Here is a 22,133-nt window from a genome sequence, read left to right as displayed (position 1 = left end):
CTGCAGGGATGGCTCCTCGGTGACAAGGGCTACCCACAGAGGCCGTGGCTGATGACACCCGTGCAGGGGCCTCAGACTGCAGCAGAGCGATGGTATAATGAGGCTCATGCTGCAGCTCCCAACTTGGTGGAGCAGACCACCAGGATGTTGAAGATGAGGCTCTGGCGCCTGGACTGGTTTGGCGGAGCCCTGCTCTACAGTCCGCAGCGGGTGTCACGCATCTTGTCATCTGCTGCACCTTTTACAACCTGGCTCTCCAATGGGGAGATGAGCTGGCTGAGGGGGAGATGGAGCAGCTGCACGTCTCCTCTGATGGGGAGGATGCCAATGGGGATGAGGGTGAGGAGGTCCTCGGAGGCGATGATCATGGGAATGAAGCTCTCGTACTGGCCAGATGAGGCAGGCACGCTCGGGAGGCCCTCATAGCTTCTAGATTGTGGAGGATGATGACAACATGCAGTGAGGTGACACCATAGATCCTCACATCACAGTTGTAAACGTTTAACTCCAGTCTGGATTATGGCAGCACAAATACCCTCTGTGAGAATGCTCCTGTCATGGAGATGCAGTGGAGGGCCTGATAGTCAATTGTAGGAGGATGATGAAGAAATTCAGTGAGGACACTCCATAAATCTTCACATCGTCTCTGAGAATGTCTGACTCCTGTCTGGTCAAGGGCAGCTCACTTGCATCTGTGATCAGGGTCATATCAAAGAGACGCAGCTATGAAACTTGAGAAGCATCTGATCCTTTATCCGCCTTCAGCAACTAAGACCTTCAGGAGCTGGAGCACGGCATCAGTGCTCACAGATGCTGAAGACATAGCGGCCAGCCCCTCCTTAAAAGTGCTGAGGGCAGGACAGAGAATGAGAGAACTCTGTGGTGCCTGCCCACTATAATCTGGCAGCAATGACCAGCACTGCCAAGGTGCAGGCATCAGGAATGTTTCCAGGGAGTTTGAGGCAGGAAAATCATTTTGGCCTGAAGGCTGCACAAAGCACAAGAAATAGGCCCTGGACTGAGACACCTAACTTTATCTTGTGCAGAAAGGTTTCATATCTGAGTGACAAGAACACTGCTCATTAGACCAAGAAGTCTGAGGAAGGGGGACATTGTTGGGAGTTTATTAACAATAGCAAACAGTATGTATATGTGATTAACACCCATGCCTAGGCTGTGCAGCTAATTCTCCTTAACTTTCCTAACCCGGCCACTACGTTTTCTTATTCCCTGGACATCCACAGCAGAGATGGGGACAGCCTGCTGACTGTGACTTCTTGTCTGTGATGACTTTGGCGGGCGTCCTCTGGAGGGCCTAAACTTGGAGGCCCTGGCCTGCTTTCAGGGTCCTGCTGTGTGGCAGTGGCATGTTCCTCGGCCTGTAGACCTGGAGCTGCTGATGTCATAGGAAGAGGGGAGTCGGATGGGCCGGACACTCTTGCCCTTGGATAGAGTGTGCACTTGCTGATCCTCCTCCCTATGGGGGCCTGGGGACCCCAAGCTGACTCCTTGAGGAGCAGGCGTAGCTGGAATGAGATCAAACTTCCTGACACCCCTCTCGCGTACACACTGTAGGAGGCCAACTATGGCGTCACTAATGGAGTTGAGCCCGCGCAGCAGTGTAGGAGTGAAGTCCTGGACCAAGGTCTCCATGGCGGCCGCCATCCAACCAGTGTTGGCCTCGGTGCATTGACCTGCTGGCGCTATCACCTCAGCCTGAAGGCAGACAGACTCCTCCATCGTGCCTTGCAATGTGAGGACATCCTTTCCTGATGTTCCCGAGCTTGCCTTTGCAGCTCCAGCAACTGTGACATGACCAAGTCCAGAGGCTCATCATCTGACTCGGACTCAGCAATGTTCTGGCCTCCAGCAGCTCCTCCAAGTGCGGGACACCTGGGAAGTCCCTGCCTCCGCCCACTATGGATCAGGCAGTGTGATGTGCTCACCAGATTGTGATCCCAGGGTTACTCTAAAGCTATGTCCCACTGAGGTTTGTTTGCCTCTGCGCTGGTGGAGAGTGTGGATGAGGCTTTGACAGGACTTCAGGGAGGGTACCTTCAGATTCCTCTTCAGAGGCTTCTTCAGAGCTTGATTGGGTCATGGACTCCGTTGGTTGTTTGGCAGATGTGCCTGCGGAAGCAAGGAGAGATAATTAGTGCATGGCAGTGGCCTGTGAAACAGGACAGATCACTCACAGCATGGTTGTCTGATGGATGTTGCACTTGGTAGAGCAGCACAGGACCTTTCTAGATCATGGCTGGCCAACTGGATGGCTCTGTTTTCAAAGTCCATGAGGACCTTGATTTCGGGCATTCCTCCACCGGTCTGTGACCTCTCCCTCTTGTCCTGCATGGATAGAGATGGAGAAAGTGTAAGCAGGACGCCTGCTGGGCCAGGTGGTAAGTATGCTTGGCCTGTGTGGGTGGTGAGTGGTCCCATGGAAGTGATGAGGACAGTGACGGTGAGTGTGGGAGAGTGAATGGTGATGTCCCTTGAACTGGCAGTGAGTGAGGGCCCCGTGGGTGCGTGATGGGTTTGTGAGGGTGTGAGTTGAGGGTGATGGGAAGAGTGACTTACCCTGGGGGAACGGGAGAGATCATTCATCCTCTTGCGGCACCGGGTGGCTGTCCTATTCTGCAGGGCGTTGGCGCTGACCACCGCTGCCTCCGCCTCCCCAGCTGGATTGGTCAGGTTGCTCCCCAGCGGGTCCCCCACGGCATCCAGCTGTCCCGCGCGATGAGCGGGAAATCGCACAGGCAACGTTTAATCGCCGTCAGTTGGGTTGCCCAGGTCCTTAACTGGCCTCTTAATTAATGGAAGGTGCAGATCCGACTCCCTCGCACGCCCACTGAGCGAAATATCAGGCCAGTGTCCGGTGATGTCATCACCCGACATCGTCCCACATCATTTTACGCTTGTTTGGGTCAGGCACACGCCCACCCAATGAGTGAAAGGTTCAGTCCTAAAAAAAAACATTTGAATGGATAAGGTCTAACTCCTTTGCCAACATTTTCATGTTTTGGGAAGTGCTGAATGCATTAGACCACCAACAGTTTGATTCGCCCCCATGGTGCCATTGTACGCTAAACAGGTCTGCTATGTTGTTCAAACAGACGGCTCATCAATTGCTGGGGGCAAGGGATGTCTGCAGTGGTCCCGTTGCCAAGGAACTGATCTATAGTATTGACCTTCTCTAAGGATTAGATTTTCACCTTGCAATTTTGTTCAGTGTCCTGTTATCTGTAACAATATCTGCATCATTAACTCCTGTGCTAAAACACAATGGAATGCAGTATAATTGTGCCCTGATCTGTTCTTGCGTCCTGTTTATTGTTGGCACAATAGCCCTTTGGGTGAAATCCAGCATTTACTGTTGAATCAATGGCTTCATTTCTCATTCTTCCATTCCCCATCCCCCCCACAATAGCCTCCTTTTTTTTCTGAAACCACAATGTCACGCTGAACTATCATTCCACGGATGCAGGTAAGTGACCATTCATTAAGTAGTAGTCCTGATGGCCTGGAAATTCTTAACAGTGGGTGCATCCACTGAAATCTCAGGTCAGAGTAACTTGCATAATGTGGATGAGTCCCTTGTATTTCTGCAGTTTCCATGCCTACTCCTCTAAAGTTGCAGCAGGTAAGTGAGAGACAGCACCTAAATGCCTCTGCACTCAGTCATATATCTATTGCCTTTGTCAACAACAACAGCAAGAACAACTACTTCTATTTATCTCGCTCCTTTAATGCAATAAAACATCCCAAGTGGCGCCACGATAGCATCATCAAACAAAGTTCAACACTGAGTCACATAAAGAGATGTTAGTGCACATTCCGAAAAGCTTGGTCAAAGAGGATGGGTTAAGGACTGTCCTAGAGGGAGAAAGAGAAGTAGAGAGGCAGAGAGCTGGGAATTCTACAGCGACAACCTTGGTAGCTAAAGACACATCTGCAGCAGTGGTGGAGTGATTAAAATGAAGGATGCTCAAGGGGCCAGAATTAGAGAAGAGTAGATGTCTTGGAAAGTTGTGGGGCAGGAGGAGGCTACAGAGAAAGAGAGGGTCAAGGAGCGATTTGAAAACAAGCATGAAAATGTTAAAATCACATTGCTTAACTGGGAGACAAGTCAGCAAGCATGGGGTGATAGGTGAACAGGACTTGCTGTGAGTTAGGGCTCAAGCTGCAGGGTTTGGATAACCTCAAGTTTATGGATGGTCAGACAGGTCAGTAATGGAATAAAGACTTGGCTAAGGGTCTCTGCAGCAGATGAGCTGAGACAGGGGCAGAAGCAGGCAATGTGTACTTTAACACAGACCCAACTCACAGAAAGCCAGAAATAAATATTCTTGTTTCTCGTAATAAGCTAAAATATATATAATTATATTATAAATTATAATAAGCTAAAACTTCAGTACAGTCAATAAGAACTTTTATGTAACTTTGATAAATATAGCAAGGAAGAAATTATTCTAAGCAGGTTAATCATTCCTAGTGAACTTCAATGGCACAAATTTCTACTCTCTCTTGGAATTTCAATGCATTTAAAATGTTGGAAGTTAATGCGTTCCTTGAGTTGAAAGTTACTTTCAAAGTGTTATGTGAGATCATAAACTGTGGTGAATGGTAGGATTCTAAACCTAAACCTAGGAGCTTAGTCATATGGTTGAGACGCCATTAAATGCTGGAAATCTTACCTTTAAGTAAAAGTAATCACTTGATTTAATTCGGTCATGGGATATGGGCATCAATGGCAAGGCCAGCGTTTATTGCCCTTTATTAATTGACCTTAAGAAGGTGAGCTGCCTTCTTGAACTGCTGCAGTTAATGTGATGTAGTTATACCCATGGTGCTGATAGGGAGGGAATTCAAGGTTTTTTAACCCAACAACCATAAAGGAACAATATATTTCCAAGTAGGTGGTGTTTCCATGCATCTGCTACCCCTGTTCTTCTAGACAGCAGGGGTTACAGGTTTTAGGAGGTGCTGTTGAAGAAGCCTTGGCAAGTTCAGCAGTGCATCTGGTAGATGGTACGCACTCCTGACATGGTGCATCAGTGGAGGGACTGAATGTTTACATTGGTGGACAGGGTGTCAGTCAAGCTTTGTCCTGGATGGTGTTGAGCTTCATGGGTGCTGTTGGAACTGCACTTGTCCAAGTAAGTGGAAAAATATTCCATCATACTCCTAACTTGTGCCATGTAGATGGTGAAAAGGCTTTGGGGAGTCAGGGTGAGTTCTTTGCCTCCTTAAAAGCAGTCTTCAGCAAAAAATCATAAAGAGAATGTTACCTGTGGGCCTTTATCAGTATGAACCAAACATCTTTTACATTAAGGTTGGAGAGTTGAACACTTCCATCTTTCCTGTTTCTTCCCCCCAATTTTCTCTCCACTTCTCTTGATGGTATGGTCTCATGCTGGGAATGGTATGGTCAGGCAATTCAAGTCATTGGTCTTCACGAAGATAAAATGGATGCAGGCCAGGGGTCCTGCTAGAGCAAGAAAGTGGTCTTTGCTGTATATCATTGAATTTGTCAGCAGGGAGATATGGAGTTGCATGTTCTTGAAATTGAAAGGTCTTTGTGTTAGCTAAAACTGGCAAAAGTGATTGATGCCAAGCATTGGTGATATATTCATACCTGCTTGAGCTGAATAAGTATTTATGAGTACTGGTGAGCAAGGGAATAAAATTCGGTTTCCAAAATATGAGTGACCTGTACAGTGTTGTGTGGCATTACCACCATGCTAAATGGGATAGATTTCAACCAGATCTAGCAACTCAAGACTGGGCATCCATGAGGCGCTGTGGGCCATCAGCAGCAGCAGAATTGTACTCAAACATAATCGGTAACCTCATGGCCCAGCAAATGCCACATTCTACCATTACCACCAAGCCAGGGGGTCAACACTGGTTCAGTGAAGAGTGCAGAAGGGCATGCCAGGAGCAGCACCAGGCATACCTAAAAATGAGGTGTCAACCTGGTGAAGCTGTAACCCAGGACTAAATGTGTGCCAAACAACATAAGCAGCAAGTGGTAGACAGAGCGAAGTGATCCCACAATCAATGGATCGGATCTAGGATCTGCAGTTCTGCTACATCCAGTACGTGAATGATGATGGGCAATTAAACAACTCACTGGAGGAGGAGGCTCCACAAATATCCCCATTCTTAATGATGGGGGAACCCAGCACATCAGTGCAAAAGCTAAGGCTAAAGCATTTGCTACAATCTTCAGCCAGAAGTGCAGAGTGGATGATCCATCTCGGCCTCCCCCGGATGTCCCCAGCATCACAGATTCCAGTCCTCAGCCAATTTGATTTACTCCACATGACATCAAGAAACGGCTGAAGGCACTGGATACTGCAAAGGCTATGGGCCCTGACAATATTCCAGCAATAGCACTGAAGGTTGAGCTCCAGAACTTGCCAAGCTGTTCCAGTACAGCTACAACACTGGCATCTATCCGGCTATGTGGAAAATTGCCCACATATGTCCTGTACACAAAAAGTAGGACAAATCCAACCCAGCCAGTTAGTGCCCCATCAGTCTCCTCTCGATCATTAGTAAAGTAATGGAAGGAGTCATCGACAGTGCTATCAAGCGCCGTTTGCTTAGCAATAACATGCTCACTTTGGCTTCTGCCAGGGCCGCTCAGCTCCTGACCTCATTACAGCCTTGGTTCAAACATGGACACAAGAACTGAACTCCAAAGGTGAGGTGAAAGTGACGGCCTTTGACATCAAGGCCGCATTTGACCGAGTGTGGCATCAAGGAGACCTAGCAAAACTGGAGTCAATGGGAATGAAGGGAAAACTATCTGCTGGTTGGAGTCATACCTAGCACAAAGGAAGATGGTTGTGGTTGTTGGAGGTCAGTCATCTCAGCTCCAGGACATCACTGCAGGAGCTCCTCAGGGTAGAGTCCTCAGCCCAACCATCTTCAGCTGCTTCATCAATGACCTTCCTTCTTCATAAGGTCAGAAGTGGGGTTGTTTGCTGATGATTGCACAACATTCACTATTCAGGAATCTTCATACTGAAGCAGTCCACGTCCAAATGCAGCAAGACCTGGATAATATCCAGGCTTGGGCTGACATGTGGCAAATAATATTCGCACCACACAAGTGTCAGGCAGTAACCATCTCTAACAAGAGAGAATTTAACCACCACCCCTTGACATTCAATGGCATTACCATCAATGAATCGCCTACTATCGATATCCTGGGAGTTAACATTGACCAGAAACTGACCTAGACTAGCCATGTAAATACTGTGGCTACAAAAGCAGGTCAGCGTCTAGGAATCCTGTAACAAGTAACTCACCTCCTGACTCCCCAAAGCCTGTCCACTATCTACAAGGCACAAGGCACTTGCCTGGATCAGTGCAGCTCCCACAACACTCAAGAAACTTGTCACCGTCCAGGACAAAGCAGCCCGCTTGATTGGCACCACATCCACTAAACACTCACTCCCTCCACCACCGACACACAGTAGCAGCAGTGTGTACCATCTACAAGATGCACTGCAGGAATTCACCAAGGCTTCTTAGACAGCACCTTCCAAACCCATGACCACTACCATCTAGAAGGACAAGGGCAGCAGACACATGGGAACACCACCACCTGGAAGTTCCCCTCCAACTCACTCACCATTCTGACTTGGAAATATATCGCTGTTCCTTCATTGTCGCTGGGTCAAAATCCTGGAAATCCCTCCCTAACAGCACTGTGGGTGTACCTACACCACAGGGACTGCAGCGGTTCAAGAAGGCAGCTCACCACCACCTTCTCAAGGGCAACTAGGGATGGGCAATAAATGCTGGCCCAGCCCACATGCCATGAATGAATAAAAAGATAGTTAATTTAAAATGAGATTGTAATTTGAGAAATGTAAAAAGTCACAGTTTCACGGCTCTCAGCAGCCATTCTATATCCCATTCAAGTGATTTTTCTTGCCATGCCTGAAAGGGAGGAACAGGAATAGGCCTTTTAGCGCATCGAGCCTGTTTCTCCTAGGCTTTCTTTCATCCCATGTCCTGTTATACCTTTGGCTAACAAAAGTCTATCAATCTCACTTTTAAAACTAACAATCGACCTAGCTGCTGTTTGCGGAAGAGAGTTTGAAACTTCTACCACTCTTTGTATGAGGAAGTGTTTTTTAATTGCACTCCTGAAATGCCTGGCTTTAATTTTTAAACTATGCCCCCCCCCACACTCCCCCCCCCCCCCCCCCCCCCCCCCCCCCCCCCCCCCCCCCCCCCCACCCCCCACCCCCCACCTCCCTGCCCTGGCATCCAGCTAAAATTGTTTCTCCCCATTCACCCCATCACCCTATCGATTCCACCATTTCTAATGTGCCTTGGCAGGGAGTGTTGGCAGGTTTCTTGACCATTTTAGCTGTGCTTTATCCTGTCCTCATCCGATGGCCCCAGACTTCCTAACAGGGAGAGCTGAATGGTGACTGGGAGCAAGGACCTTTGCTGACTTTGCTTCCTTTTCCCAGCCACTTAACACTCAAGCCAAGTACCACAAGCAGTGCTTCCACTGCCCAGACCGGCAATATGGCACAGACCATAAATAAGGCTTTTTAAGGAAGGGGAGTAGTGGCACTCTCCCCACAGCAAGTGATGTTGCGAAGGTGATTGATGCTGAGGAAAGATGATATATTCATACCTGCTTGAGCTGAGTAAACATTTGTGAATAACTGGAATTTGGTGAGCAAGGGAGTGAAATTCAGTTTCTAAAATTTGTGTAACCTGTACAGTTAGTTTAAAATGAGAGTTTCTTTGTTAACTGCAGTGTGATACTGTTTGTGCATTAGTTTGTAGATACTTAATTATTGCTTTAATTTCCAGTGCTCTTTTTTCTAAACGGAACTGTGGGAAAGCCATTCCAGAATGTGAAGCAGCAGATTACATTACTTGAACCACTTAGCTCCAGTATCACCATACCAACAGGTAAAAATAATAGACTGAGGTGACTAGCCCTTGGATCAGTAATGTATCTAATTCCAGACTTTGGGTGAGTCGAGTGGGTGGGAGGAGGAGTTGGACACTTTTTTTTCAGTCAAATTGTACCTTTCAGGACAGCAAGAGAAATCGTTGTAGAATTTCGTTTCCCGGAGTAAAATAACAGCTCCACTTATTGTATACAATTCGGGCCTAACACCAGTTTAAAATTGCTCCCTCACATACATTTGTCACATCTCTTTCTAGAAAGGATGTTGGATAATGTACTTCTGTGAGTACATTGTGCTTTGCTTCTTTTCCTTTCACAGCACCCATAAGACTAGGCATTAGTCCCAATTTAACACTTTGTGCTGAGCCCAATTTTGCAAATTTGATGCGAATTAACAGCACATTAAATCTGTCCAGAGTTGGAAAATATTGATACCGCCAAGATAACAAATTATAATTGGGTATTTGACTACACTGTGTAGTCATATTAGAAGTTAAAATTTGCCAAGCAACCTTTGTTGTGGTTTGGCCTCAGTTTATGTATCTCTTTGAGATGAGATGTCAGATCATTGCAAAATTTCCCATGGCACCATTTGAAGAAGAGAAGGACTGGTTGTTCTCCCTCGGGTCTTGGACAATATTTATCTCTCAAACTATCCTATTGCTGCTTGTGGGAGCTTGCTATATGCAAGGTGACATATTTAAGAATCACATATTTAAGACTACACTACATATAATATTTAGAGTGTTTTTTACCGTGATGTATTCTATCTACAATGAAACATCTGTGAAGTGCTTTCACTATCATAGCATGGGGAAATGTGACAATAAATTTGTGTACAGTAAGATCCCACAAAGAGTAATGAGATAAATTACCAAATAGATTTATTATTTGTTTCCTATGTTACAACAATGGCAACACTTCAAATATGTCTAATAGGCTCTAACATGCTTTAGGACATTTGCAGTCACTACATAATTGTAAGTCCTTTCCTTTCCTTTCGTATTTTTATCCCAATGTGATCCATTTTAAACTTTCACCAGCTTAAAATCACTTGAACTTGATTTTGTTGAAACCCCCCAAACATATTAAGCCCTTCCTCACCCACAAAATTAGGACCAAAACCTGTTTTATCAAGAAAAATAAGATAGAAAGACAGAAAGCATATTATATAGTTTCTTTCATATTCTGAAGACATCTTCAAATACCTCATCGCCAATGAATTGTTTTTGAATTGTAATCCTTGTTTTGTTGTAGGTAAAATCAAACTAATTACAGGCATATAATTATTAATAACAGGCAACCCTCAGGCAGAATCTAAAAAGAAAAGGCCCCTCGCTTTCCAGAAACAACCCAGAAGGAATGAACAGTTTGGACCAGTACTCTTATTGCCCAGTTTTAGTGGTGTTCCATTTTAAGTTATATAACACCAGTGCAGACCAGTACTGTTATGCCCCAGTTTCTACCTTTTTTTATCCTTCTGGGAAAAAAAGGATTTTTTTTTCTGATATTTAAAGTTATGCCATAGTGCTAAAAAAAATCTAAAATGATGGAGTAGACTTCAAAAAGATTGAACATTTTTTCAATGGGAACCTTGATCCAAAGAGATCCAACCTTGCTAATGCAATCTGTAATTTTCCTCACTTAAGCATGCACCAGTTGTCAATTTACACAGGCAGGTTTCACACATAGCAAGGAGGTGAATTACTTTGTAAATTACAACAGATGATAAGAATACCAGGAATTCACTCCCCAAATGCATATGAGTCTCTGCTTTTGGTGGTTTTTTTGAGGGAGGAATGTTGGCCATTGGGAGAAGTCATTACCCTTCTTCTAATAGTGCCATGTGGGAAGTTTTATAGACAGATGGGGTCTTGGTTTCTTTTTGAAAGGTGGTTTCTCTGACAATGTAGCACTCCCTCAGGAGTATCAACTTAGTTTGTGTGCTCAAGGCCTTGGAAAGGCTCACACCTACTGTTGAGAAGCTTGCAAATGACCCAAGCCAACGGATTGACCCATAACCTATGAAGGAGGATCAGCTGCTAAAATCAAACCAATAACAAGCACCCCAAAGGTAAAATCCAGAAAATAAAGGCTCTTCGCTTTCCAGAATTAATTAGAAAGCTGAATTCTTGCTAAATGCATTTCAGTGCACATTTTCAAATCAGGGATTCTTTTTTGATATTTAAAATTATATTGTGGTGTTAAAAGCATCAAAATGATGGAGCAGACCTCAAAAAGATTGAAAGTTTTTTCAATGTGAACCTTGATCCAAAGAGGTCCACCCTTGCTAATACAATCTGTAATATACTACACTTGAGCATGCACCAGTTATCAGAAAGATAATAACTGATGTGGTCCATCCATCAGTAATGGAAGGCAGAGTGAAAATGCAATTCTACTGAATATTACCTTTCAAACCATTACAGGATGATCTGTTAATATTACAGCAAGTGCCAAATAGGCTGAGCAGCAGCATGATAATAACATTAAGTGTCTTGAATATGTTGTTTCACAGATAAAGTTATCTAGGATTAACAAACTGCTCTAAGGATTATAGCCTTATTAAACAACTCTCTCAAGACCGTTATTTCCAGCAATAGGTATATTGAATCTTATTTAACTGACTTATCACACATTTCCGACTTGTAATGACAGAGATGACATATGCAACACTTGATTTACTTCAATTGCACACTTATGTGACAGTTTGTCGTCAGCCATCTGGAGAAGGGAACCGAGACATGTAGTTAATGTCAGATTGCTGGTATCCAGTGCAAAGTGGTTTCAAAGCAGAGTTGTAAAAAAAAAACTGCAGACAGCACATGTGCGCAGTTTGATAAAGAATCGCATTGAACTTCACGTTCTGATCTTTGCAATATTTTCTGATTCTCTTGCCGACTATTAATTTTGCATTAAATGATGATCAGTGCCTGGTTGTGTCATAGTGTAAACTCCGTGTGCTCGTGCAAGCAAGGGAAAGCAAAGCTTCATTTCCCGACCAGACTGAACTGTAAATCCTACCATTAGTGCCTGGGTCTTGTGAATCGCAGATTTACTTCTCTTGACCATGGTGGTAATTCTTAGGAGTTTAAACAACTAAGGTCTACAACATTATCCGAATGTGTTGGATATATTTCGGCACTGTAACAAGTGTCTAACTGTTATTTCTCCCTCTACGTAATCTGAAAGCTAAAGTAATTCTGAATTATGGCCTGAACGTTGCTTTTTTTGGGACAGTACTTGCTGCTGATCTCGAGAAAAGCTACTCATGAAGATTTCATGAGCTCTAGAGCGTTGATTTCTCATATTCAATGTGACCATGAATCTGGCGCCATCTATAGGTGATCTGTGGCATTCAGCAACAGGACAGCCAGCAGGCAGGCCGATCCACCAATCTGATTGAAGGATTCTCATAGACAGCAAATCAGGAAGTAAACAGAAAGGATTATAACTCACATTTTAATTATTGTACAGAAAGCAAAATAAACATTGGGGCATATACAAGGGATTGAATCAGGAACTGAAATATCATAAACAAACTTCAAAAAATATTATTTTAAAAATCGTGGATTTCTAAATGTTATTCTGAATGAATCACGCTCCAAAAATCTTCACAACCCATTTCGACGAATTGAGGATCCTTGGAGAAAAATTCTGAGGTATCCTACAACAGTAATTTAATTCAATGTTATATTTATCTCTTAGATTTTGTTGTTTGCCTGAAGTTTATCATGAGGTTTCTTTGGAGTTGTTTCCTACTACATATCATAGTTTTGCTTTGATAATATTGAAACAAGTTTAGCTTCAGAAATTGTGTTATTTTGTTGAACAAATTGTTTGGAAAACAAGAAAACACATTTTGAGTGGGCGGAAACTCAGGTGACCTTGAACTTGCATAAAATATCAGCTCAGCTGAAATAATTGAATCTGATATGAACGTGTTAACCATTCAAGTTAACCATTCATGTGAACATGCCAGGTTAATTTTCAGGTTTACATTCATTCTGCTAGATATTGATCGCATTGTATTGTATCTGAATTTGACACCTCTGAGTTGCTGTGAATTAGAATGGCAGATTATTGGAAAAACACAACACAGTTTATTTTAAAAAATTATGGGGCAGAATTTTCTGGCTAGCTGGCTGGTGGGAGGGGGGACGGGGGGATGGTGGGGGAGCGGAGCAGGAGTGGACATGGACCCGATCACCGCTCGCAATTGGGTCCGCGCTGCTATTTTACGTGGGGGGTGGGGGGGGGTGGGCGGGGTGGGGGGGTAATTAAGGTCCACCCAGCATACTTCACAGCTCCCGTGCATCGTGGGAGTGGGTGGGCGGTAGTGGGCGTGCTCAGCCTGCCGGGTCCAATGGCGACCAGGCGGTCTATATAAAGGAAGGTCCTGGTAACCTTGGTAAAGGCTGCTCGCAGTGGCTGGGCAAAGGGCTCTGCAGAGGGGCAATGGAGGTTATGCAAGTCCAGAGGGTAGGCCATCGGGGCAGGCCAGGCCGGAGGGTAAGGGGTGGGGTGGGGGTGGGGGGGGGAGAGGTGGGGGGTACCAGTGCGCCCCTTGTTTCTCCAATGACTGCATTGCTGCCCTCCTCGAGAAGGTGGCAGCACGGTGGGAGCTGCTGGTTCCCCAGAATGGGAGGAGGAGGCCCCCTCCACATGACAAAACATGCCTGGGAGGAGGTGGCGGAGGTGGTGAGCTCCCGCGACATGATGCAGCGCACCTGGATCCAGTGTCGCGAGCGCTTCAATGACCTGTTGCGCTCAGGAAGGGTGAGGACAATGTTGGCATTGGTCACTTAACCCAGTGGACACTTACCCCCTTGCTGCCCCCACACCCCCCCACCCTCCCACCAAGTCTGAGTGTAGTGATTGCATTGAATCATTGACGGCATGTGTCCTTCACTGGGTGGGCACGATTTTGCCCATGCTGAGGTCACCCTGAGTGGGTGGTGAAGAGATGGGTTCTGCCCCCGCAGCATGTGGTACACTGAGACCCACATGACTGTTTTGGGGGGCAACCTGGAGGAGCTGCACCCAGGCGCAGTGCTGAAACTCCAGGACATGTCAAAGTTAGGGTGACGACACGCCGGGAGGGGAGCTTCAAGGTGGCGGGGCACCGATTGATCTGCTGTCCTCTGCTGGCAGAGCCAGAGAGTGCCCATGGCGCCAGCAGTCGGAGGACTGCAGGGGACCAGGCACATGCTCAGTCAGTGCCTGATGATGTGCCTCTGGAGTCGTCCGCGACACAGCAGCTGCAGGAAATGCAGCCAGGTGTGTGGGAGCATCTGGGGGAGACACATGAGGCTATGCTTGGCTTGGTGTCCGTGGTGAAGGAGTTTACACGGACTATCGCTAAAGCAATGAGCCTCATGTCCGAGTGCCATGCGTCCTCCATGGAGAGATTGATGACTCTTGTGGAGAGACTCCTCCAGGAGACCCATCAGGGCTTCCTGAGGATGCGCTCTGACCACCAAGCCCTCACATCGGCATTGACCTCAGCTGGTCGGTGCCAGTGTGGGGGATGGTCTGGGCACCAAGTCTCGATGCCCATCCATCCACGGTGAGCAGGGAGGTCTGAAGCGACCTCACGTCAGAGCAGCAGCTGCCTGTCGTCTCTGCGGGCACCTCTCAGGGCGCTCCGGATGAGGGCAGCAGCTCCTCTGCCCCTCTGCCAGTGACCATTGCGTCCGGTGAGGCTGCGACGACTGGGGTGATGCCAGCTGTGGAACTGGCAGCTCCCTCCCAGGCAGGGCCAGCACTGGCTCCATGGGCCAGAGGACGACTGCCAAGGTCATCGAGGCCAACAGGACAGCAGGGTCAGCAGGCTGGCTCAGATTCCACTCCTAGTGATGGGGCAGCACCTAGACCTAGCACCCGGAAACTTAAACATAAGGCACCATAGGCACACCACGGGTTTATCACTGGTGTTTTTGTGTTGGCCCACAATGAGGTCTTTATGATTTGTTTTGAATTAGAACACCATTGTCATTTTTTATGCTTAAGTTTCTTTGCCTGTGATATTAAATTCAGACATGTGACCATGGCTGAGAGTGTCTCTTTTCTTCTGCATGTGTATGGCTTCCAGAAATGTAATGAGTGTTTTGTGGGACATTCAGCTTTATTAACAAGGCCCTTAGTTACTGTTCCTAACCTGGCAGATTTTGCACTCTGGTATCAAGTATGGAGCCTACAGCCCAGGCTTGTCCTGGAGGTCCCTAAGCTAGCTGAAGTGTTCATTGGATTAAAGCCTTCCTGGTGTCCCTGCCTCTCTGGAGTATGCCCGGGTCAGCGTCTACCCCCCTCAGCATTTCCCTGTGTGTGCTCATCCTCGGATCCATTGCTGGACTCATCATGTGCAGCTGCAGCCACTGTGTCTACATCTTCATCATCCAGAGCGTCCCCTCCTTTCCAGCACAAGATTGTGGAGAGCGTAGCATGCAACCACTATCACCGAGACATAATCTAGGGGGTACTGGAGTGTGACCCCTGAGCGGTCCAGGCATTGGAAGCGCATCTTGAGAAGACCGATGGTTCTCTCCACGACAGCCCTTGTGGTGCCCTGGCTCCTATTGTACCGCTGCTCAGCTTCTGTTCTTGGATGGTGGAGAGGCGTCATGAGCCACCTTCTGAGGGGATAGCCCTTGTCACCCAGCAGCCATCCATCCAGCCGGGCTGGAGCACTGAAGAGCCCCGGCACCTGGGAGTGTCTGAAGATGTAGGCATCGTGGGAGCTGCCTGGGTACCTTGCACAGACTTGTACAATCAGCATCCTGTGATCACACACTATCTGCACATTCATGGAGTGGAAGCCCTTCCTGTTGATGAAGATACTGGGCTCACCCACTGGTGCCTTGATGGTCAAATGTGTACAGTCTATAGCACCCTGGACACGGGCGAAGCCAGTGATCACCGCAAAGCCTCTGGTTGATGTGTCCGACTTGCCTGGTCCCAATGGAAGTGGATGAAGGTCAATGCCCGTCTGAACAGAGCGTCTGTGACTTGCTTAACACAAGTGTGGACAGCTGATTGGGAGACACCGCAAAGATCACCCAGTGAGCCCTGGAAGGAGCCAGAGGCATAGAAGTTGAGGGCAGCTGTGACCTTCAGAGCCACTGGCATGGGGTGTCCACCCACACAGTTAGCGGAGATCTCAGGGCCAATCATCTGACAGATATAGTTGTCTGTCTCCCTTGAGAGACGGAACATCCTTCGGAACTGCACCTCAGACATATTGAGGTAGCTGCTTTGCTGCCTGTAAACCCTGGCAGCAGGATAGTGGCATCTATTGCGGCCCCTTCTGCCTTGGTCCACCTCTTGGCCCTGCGCCCCTCGTGCCTGCGCCTGTCCTCCCAAAGGTGGCTCCCCTGGAGGCTGAATGAGCACTCCTGGCCTCCTCCCCCCTTCTAGCCCTCCCTTCCTGCTCAGAGGAGGTGCCTCCAGTGGAGAGTTCAGCTCCCATTCCCAGGCTAAGGGAAGGTTTCCTGAAACCTGCAGGCCCAAAAAAGATTCCTCACTGCAGGGCGCTGACCTGAAGGTTAAGAGTCCAGACCAAGCAGCTGGGATGAGTTTTGAAGTATTGCAGCTCACACAGGCAAGTTTCAAAAACTTTGAAAAATCAATACTTGAGGGAGCACACTCGCGACCCCACTGAGCCCTCTTATCCTGCCTGTGGACAAGGTTTATACAAATGTCTCCTACCCGCCTGCCTGTTGTGCCCGTGCGTCGACCCGAAGATTGCACGGTCGCCGATAAATCAGCATCGGTTGGTGAACCAAGGGCCTTAAGTGGCCCATTAATTACTGGCGGGCGCACGTCGGACATCATTGGGCGCACACCCAACGAAATATCGCCATGGCGCGCGGTGATGTCTGGACTCTCGCCCAACGTCACCGCTCACCCTTTTACCCGCGGATGTGCCCTGCCCGGCCCCACACGGCAATGGGGAAATACTTCCCATGAAATTAGAATGACAGGATGAAGGCAGCTTTCCTGCACTCGGTCACGACAGCAGCCAAAGGATCTGCACACAGTATTGACTATAATACCACAAGCCCACTGGGAATGAAAGCTTTCTTTCTGTCAAATAAAAGGGGTCCTTGCGCTTAATTATTAATATACCAGGAACCTCACACTTAAGGTGCCTCCAATAAAGGGGAAATAATATTTTCCATGTCTCACGTTGCCTCAGTTTCACAGAGTGACAGAGTGTCTCACTCTATTTAACATCTTGACTGCGGTAAGCTTCTGTCTGTTGTATTAAAAAAAAAAGGCACAATCCCATATTCAGTTTCTGATTTTACAAGACAGTCCCCATCTGCTTCACATTGCTCTGGTGAAAATTGGGTCTAGGAAGTAACCACAGCTGCTATCCTGTATACAGGTGCTATACAGCCCCGGCTATCTGAAAACTGGAGATGTCCAAAAACTGGACATTTATCTGAACTGCCATGCATGAATTTTAATTCTGATTAAATGAGTAACGTAACTCACCAGCTCATTTGGCCAATTGCTGCATTGGTGCAGTGGTACGCCGGACTAGATATCAGCTCCGCACGCTGGTCTTTTCCAGCACTCCCGGTGATCCAAGTGAACATTGACTCCAACTGACCCGGCTCGACCTGATCTGCCTGACCCAACCTGACCCAGCCTGACCTCGGAAACTGGCAAGATCCAAAATCCAGCGTGGGCTCCGTCCAGACACTGGGCACAATTTTGTCTACCACGTGTGGAGGTGGGCACCACACGCCCTCACGTCAATGTCGGGTGATGTCAGGCGTGTGTCCCAACGTCACCGCATGTCATTCTGACCTTCTGTTCGGCGGGCACGTGCCAGAGGCAGTTGCGCGCCTGCTGAATTGTCAAAGGCCTGTTAAGGCCATTAATAAACCAATTGAACTAATTGACAGGGCTGCCCATCCAACCATGAGGGGACATGTCTAAATAATTTTAAATCTTTCTTTATTTTAAAGTTTCAAATTGAACTTAATCTCCCTCAGGCAGCTCCATACCTGAGGGAGGTTCCTGCGCTCTTTCACACGCGTGCACAAATGAGTGCAGGCCCCGACTCCCCCCCCGCCCCCACCAACGCACAGGTAGCGCTCAACGCTACCGGGCGCATGTCACACCGGGTGGGCCTTAACTGGCCCGCCCACTTAAAATGGCAGCGCGCAGCCGATCACGGGCAGTGATTGGCTCCGCTCCTGCCCATGCCCACTCCCGACCAGCCCACCCGACAGGCAGAAGATTCTGCCCACCGTATCTGTGTAGCAGAGAAACGTCAGAAAAATTGGCAGCTGGGATGCCTGTCTTAAGCTACTTTGAAGGGGCTGAACCCAATGGGGTTTGTCCTAAACTCCTTATGAACGACATTTCTTAGATCAGATTGACGGAAGCAATCTGTTCAAACACTACTGTCTAAAAAGACAGTTGTGACAAACGTTAGGCCCATTGCTACAATCTATATCCGTTATTTGGTCTACATTTACGTCGGTCATTTTCTGCGTTGTATGTTTTTAACACGGCAATAATGATCTCATCTTGAATAAACTGTCAAAGTCGAAGCTCGGTCCGATTGAGTTCTATAATAGCCATTTATGTCATTGTTGAAAACTGTCCTGTACCATTATGCAGCCAAAATGTTATTCAGTACCATGCCAAGACATCAGCTATTGAATCAGTCAGTGCATCATTTGAAAATCAGTAAATATGAAAATTGCAAGTCAGGATTGGAAAAGGTTAAAAACTTGTGGGTAATTTTGACTTTGGATAATAATATAAAGTGGGCAATATTGGATCAGCTGCCCATTATATACCTCTGCTGATCAGGAGAGTGTTTTCCAAGCTTGTGGGATCTTGCAGTGCTAACTACTGTTGCCTACATGACAGCAGTGACCACACTAAAGTGATTTATGCAAAGTCCTCTGAGGTGTTTCACAGAGGTACTAAATAAGTATTTTATAAATGTGAGCCTTTTACATCATTCTTCAATACATCAGTTAGATTAGAAGTTTCTAAAGCCATCTTAGTGCAATGGTGTAACCATTTAGTTCATAGAGCATCAAAGAGGTAGACCAAATAACAGATATAGATTGTAGCAATGGGCCTAACGTTTGTCACAACTGTCTTTTTAGACGGGAGTGTTTGAACAGATTGCTTCCGTCAATCTGATCTAAGAAATGTCATTTGTAAGGAGTTTAGGACAAACCCCATTGGGTTCAGCCCCTTCAAAATAGCTTAAGACAGGCATCCCTCAGCCACATCCTTATGTCTTCCAAAATGTTGACGATAAGGATTATTTTTTTGTTGCTGCCTGGGTGGACAGACAGCAGGCACCATGTGGATCACACCAGTATTAGCTCCTGCAAATACAACAAGTATAGACTCCATCAAAAAAAAAAGTAAAGATGAGTTCGAGAGAATTGTGTGAGTAGATTCCAGGATATGTCAATCCCGTGTCACAAAAGTCCATTTCTTCCCAAGGTACAGTTTTCAACTCCCTGTAAAAATCTAATTCGCTATACCATCTCACTATCCCTTATGCTGAAGCCTGGAGAGGGAGAAGGAGAGAGGGAGAGCACACCCTCCTTCAAATATCATAAAGAAAATGACATTCATTTAAAATATGTCTATTCTATTCTCCTTCAGGAAAACTATTTCTATTGTAACTCACGCTTTTCATCTCAATTCATTTCTGATGTGTATTAAGAGAACATTTTTCAATTTGATGGAATGTTTTTGTCCCCAGTTTATTTTGGCATTATTTGTAAAAGGCTCCTTATCTGATCATGTTTCTTGCAATAAATTATCTTTCCTGTCCTTTTTGTGTTGTACAGCACTTTTCAATAAAAAAAAATATTGAAGTGGTGGTGACCTTGCTATGCTCATTTGTGCATGGCGAGTAGGTTGATTATGCATGTACCTGCTTTCAACTGCATTGTAACTTTGTGCTATGTCCTCCCATAAGAAGATATGCAATAGGATCAGGAGAAGACTACATGGCCCTTCCAGCCTATTGCACTATTTAATATGGTTATGGGGTTATGGCTGATCTTCTGCCTCAACTCCACCTTCCTGCCCACTCCCCATATTCGTTGATTCTATGAAACATCAAAAATCTAACTATCTGAGCCTTGCATCGACTCAATGTTGGAGCTTCCACAACCCGTTGGGTATAGAATTCCAAAAATTCATGTATGGAGTTTAACACCTATGCACAGTGTAACACATTGCCTAAGTGAAGTGACTGGGAGTACACTGTAACATTGTTGACAGTGAGAAATATGTGAAAATGAGTTGGCAGTCCATTTTACATCTTCCTCAGTTTTCATCTTGCCTGTAGTCAGTGGAAGTTAAAATCAGGAGAGATATATAATGAGCTGCCGACTCACTAACACTCATTTTTACATTCCCCGACAAAGTCAAAATTTATCTTGTTGTGCAAGAACGTCACACCAGTCACATAGTCACCCATTTGCTGCAAATGTCACCACAGTTATATTAAGCTTAGCTTCATATCTGCTCACGTGGCTGTCATTAAAGTATCAAAGGATGGTCGACCTTCTCAGTACTGTACTGTGATTAAATGTTCTCATCCCCAATGAAATGGAGTATATCAGTGAGAGCCGAAATAAAAAAAAATGCATTTTGTCACTTGGTGAGCCTGGTTGAATTGTTGTTAATCAGAAGCTCGCAGATTTGGCACTGGAGGCATGAGATTCAGATTTCAAATGCTGAGCAAATCTTTACTTTCACGCTTGATGTCTGTGCATGTGCATGAAACCAGATGAGGATAGATTCAGACCCCAACTGTGATTTCCTCCCTGGATCACACACTCTCTGTCTAGTCCCATACATGAAGAATGGCTACTTGGGGCTAGGTACCAGAAAGCGGATAGAACTACCTCAGCTCAAATTAATCCATTTCGGGAGACCAGTGAGGAAAATTGAAGGGATTTCTTTAAAATTTGGGGGAAGAATTGTTTTCCATAGAGCAATGGTCCCAAATGAACAGTTAACGTCCCCATGCACTTCATAAAGAGGGAGAAAAATGGATTCTAAACAAGAAATGAGAGGAGGAGACCTGGGAAGTACCAAATGAGTGGTTGAAGACATATCTTGCAAGGAGGCCTAGGTAGAGATGTCGTAAGATGGTGTGGTTTAAGAAAAATATTCCAAAGTACAGATATGGTAGCGAAAGTTCCTGTTACTGGTGGTACAAGAAGAGGAGCCAATAAACTGTTGTGGTAAAGAAAACCACTCTTGAGTCTGTGAACTTCAAGTAAGCAAGTATTTTACCCAAGCATATGCTGGGAGAGATCAGGTCTATCCTGATTGCTTTCCCAAGGATCTCTCAATAATACAAAGTCTGTGTCACAATTTATAGTTCTTGGTTCTTACACTGCAATACACTGTTTGGTACAGTCCTCAATCACTGATGTTGCTACAGCACATACATCACATAACCTAATCAATGAATTGGGACAATCTACACTGCGCATGTTCCGTATTATCTCAGCTTTTTGGCTTTGGGAGGTTTGTTAGTGTCAGGGGCCTAATGACTCCCTATCTGTTTCCTTATCTCTTTAATATCTTGTTTACCCAAGTTGTGAAAGCTGTTAAGTTTTACGGCTTGTGATTTTTAACTGGGTTCCTTAGCTGGGTTCCCACAGTATTGTCTACATACCCATCATGCCTACAGTATTGGCTACATACCCATCATGCCCACAGTGTTGGCTATATTTCCTATCATTCCTACGAAGAGCTCTCATAAGTACATTTGTCTATTCTAAGGATATTATATCTTCATATCAGTGTTATTATGAAATCATTTCAGTCAGCCCATTTCAAAGCACACAAACTCAGAAGAATGAAGTGTGTGAGCCCGGACAAGGTATGGATAAGGCTGCAGATGCAGGGTAAGTGAGGTCATGAAAGAAGTTGCACTTGTATAGTACATTTCAGAACTTTGGGTCATCCCAACCCCTTTACAGCTAATAAAGCACCTTTGAAGTGTAGTCACTTGCGTAACATAAAATGAGCAGTAGCCAATTTGCGCACAGCAAGCTCCTACAAACAATGATGTGATGGTGATCAGATAACCTGTTTTTGTGATGTTGAATGGGGGATAAATATTGGCCAGGATGCCAGACGCCCTGCTGTTCTTCAAAATAGT

Source organism: Carcharodon carcharias, chromosome 13 (assembly GCF_017639515.1).
Source record: "Carcharodon carcharias isolate sCarCar2 chromosome 13, sCarCar2.pri, whole genome shotgun sequence".
Classification (NCBI taxonomy): Eukaryota; Metazoa; Chordata; class Chondrichthyes; order Lamniformes; family Lamnidae; genus Carcharodon; species Carcharodon carcharias.
Note: the sequence above shows the minus strand (reverse complement) of the source record.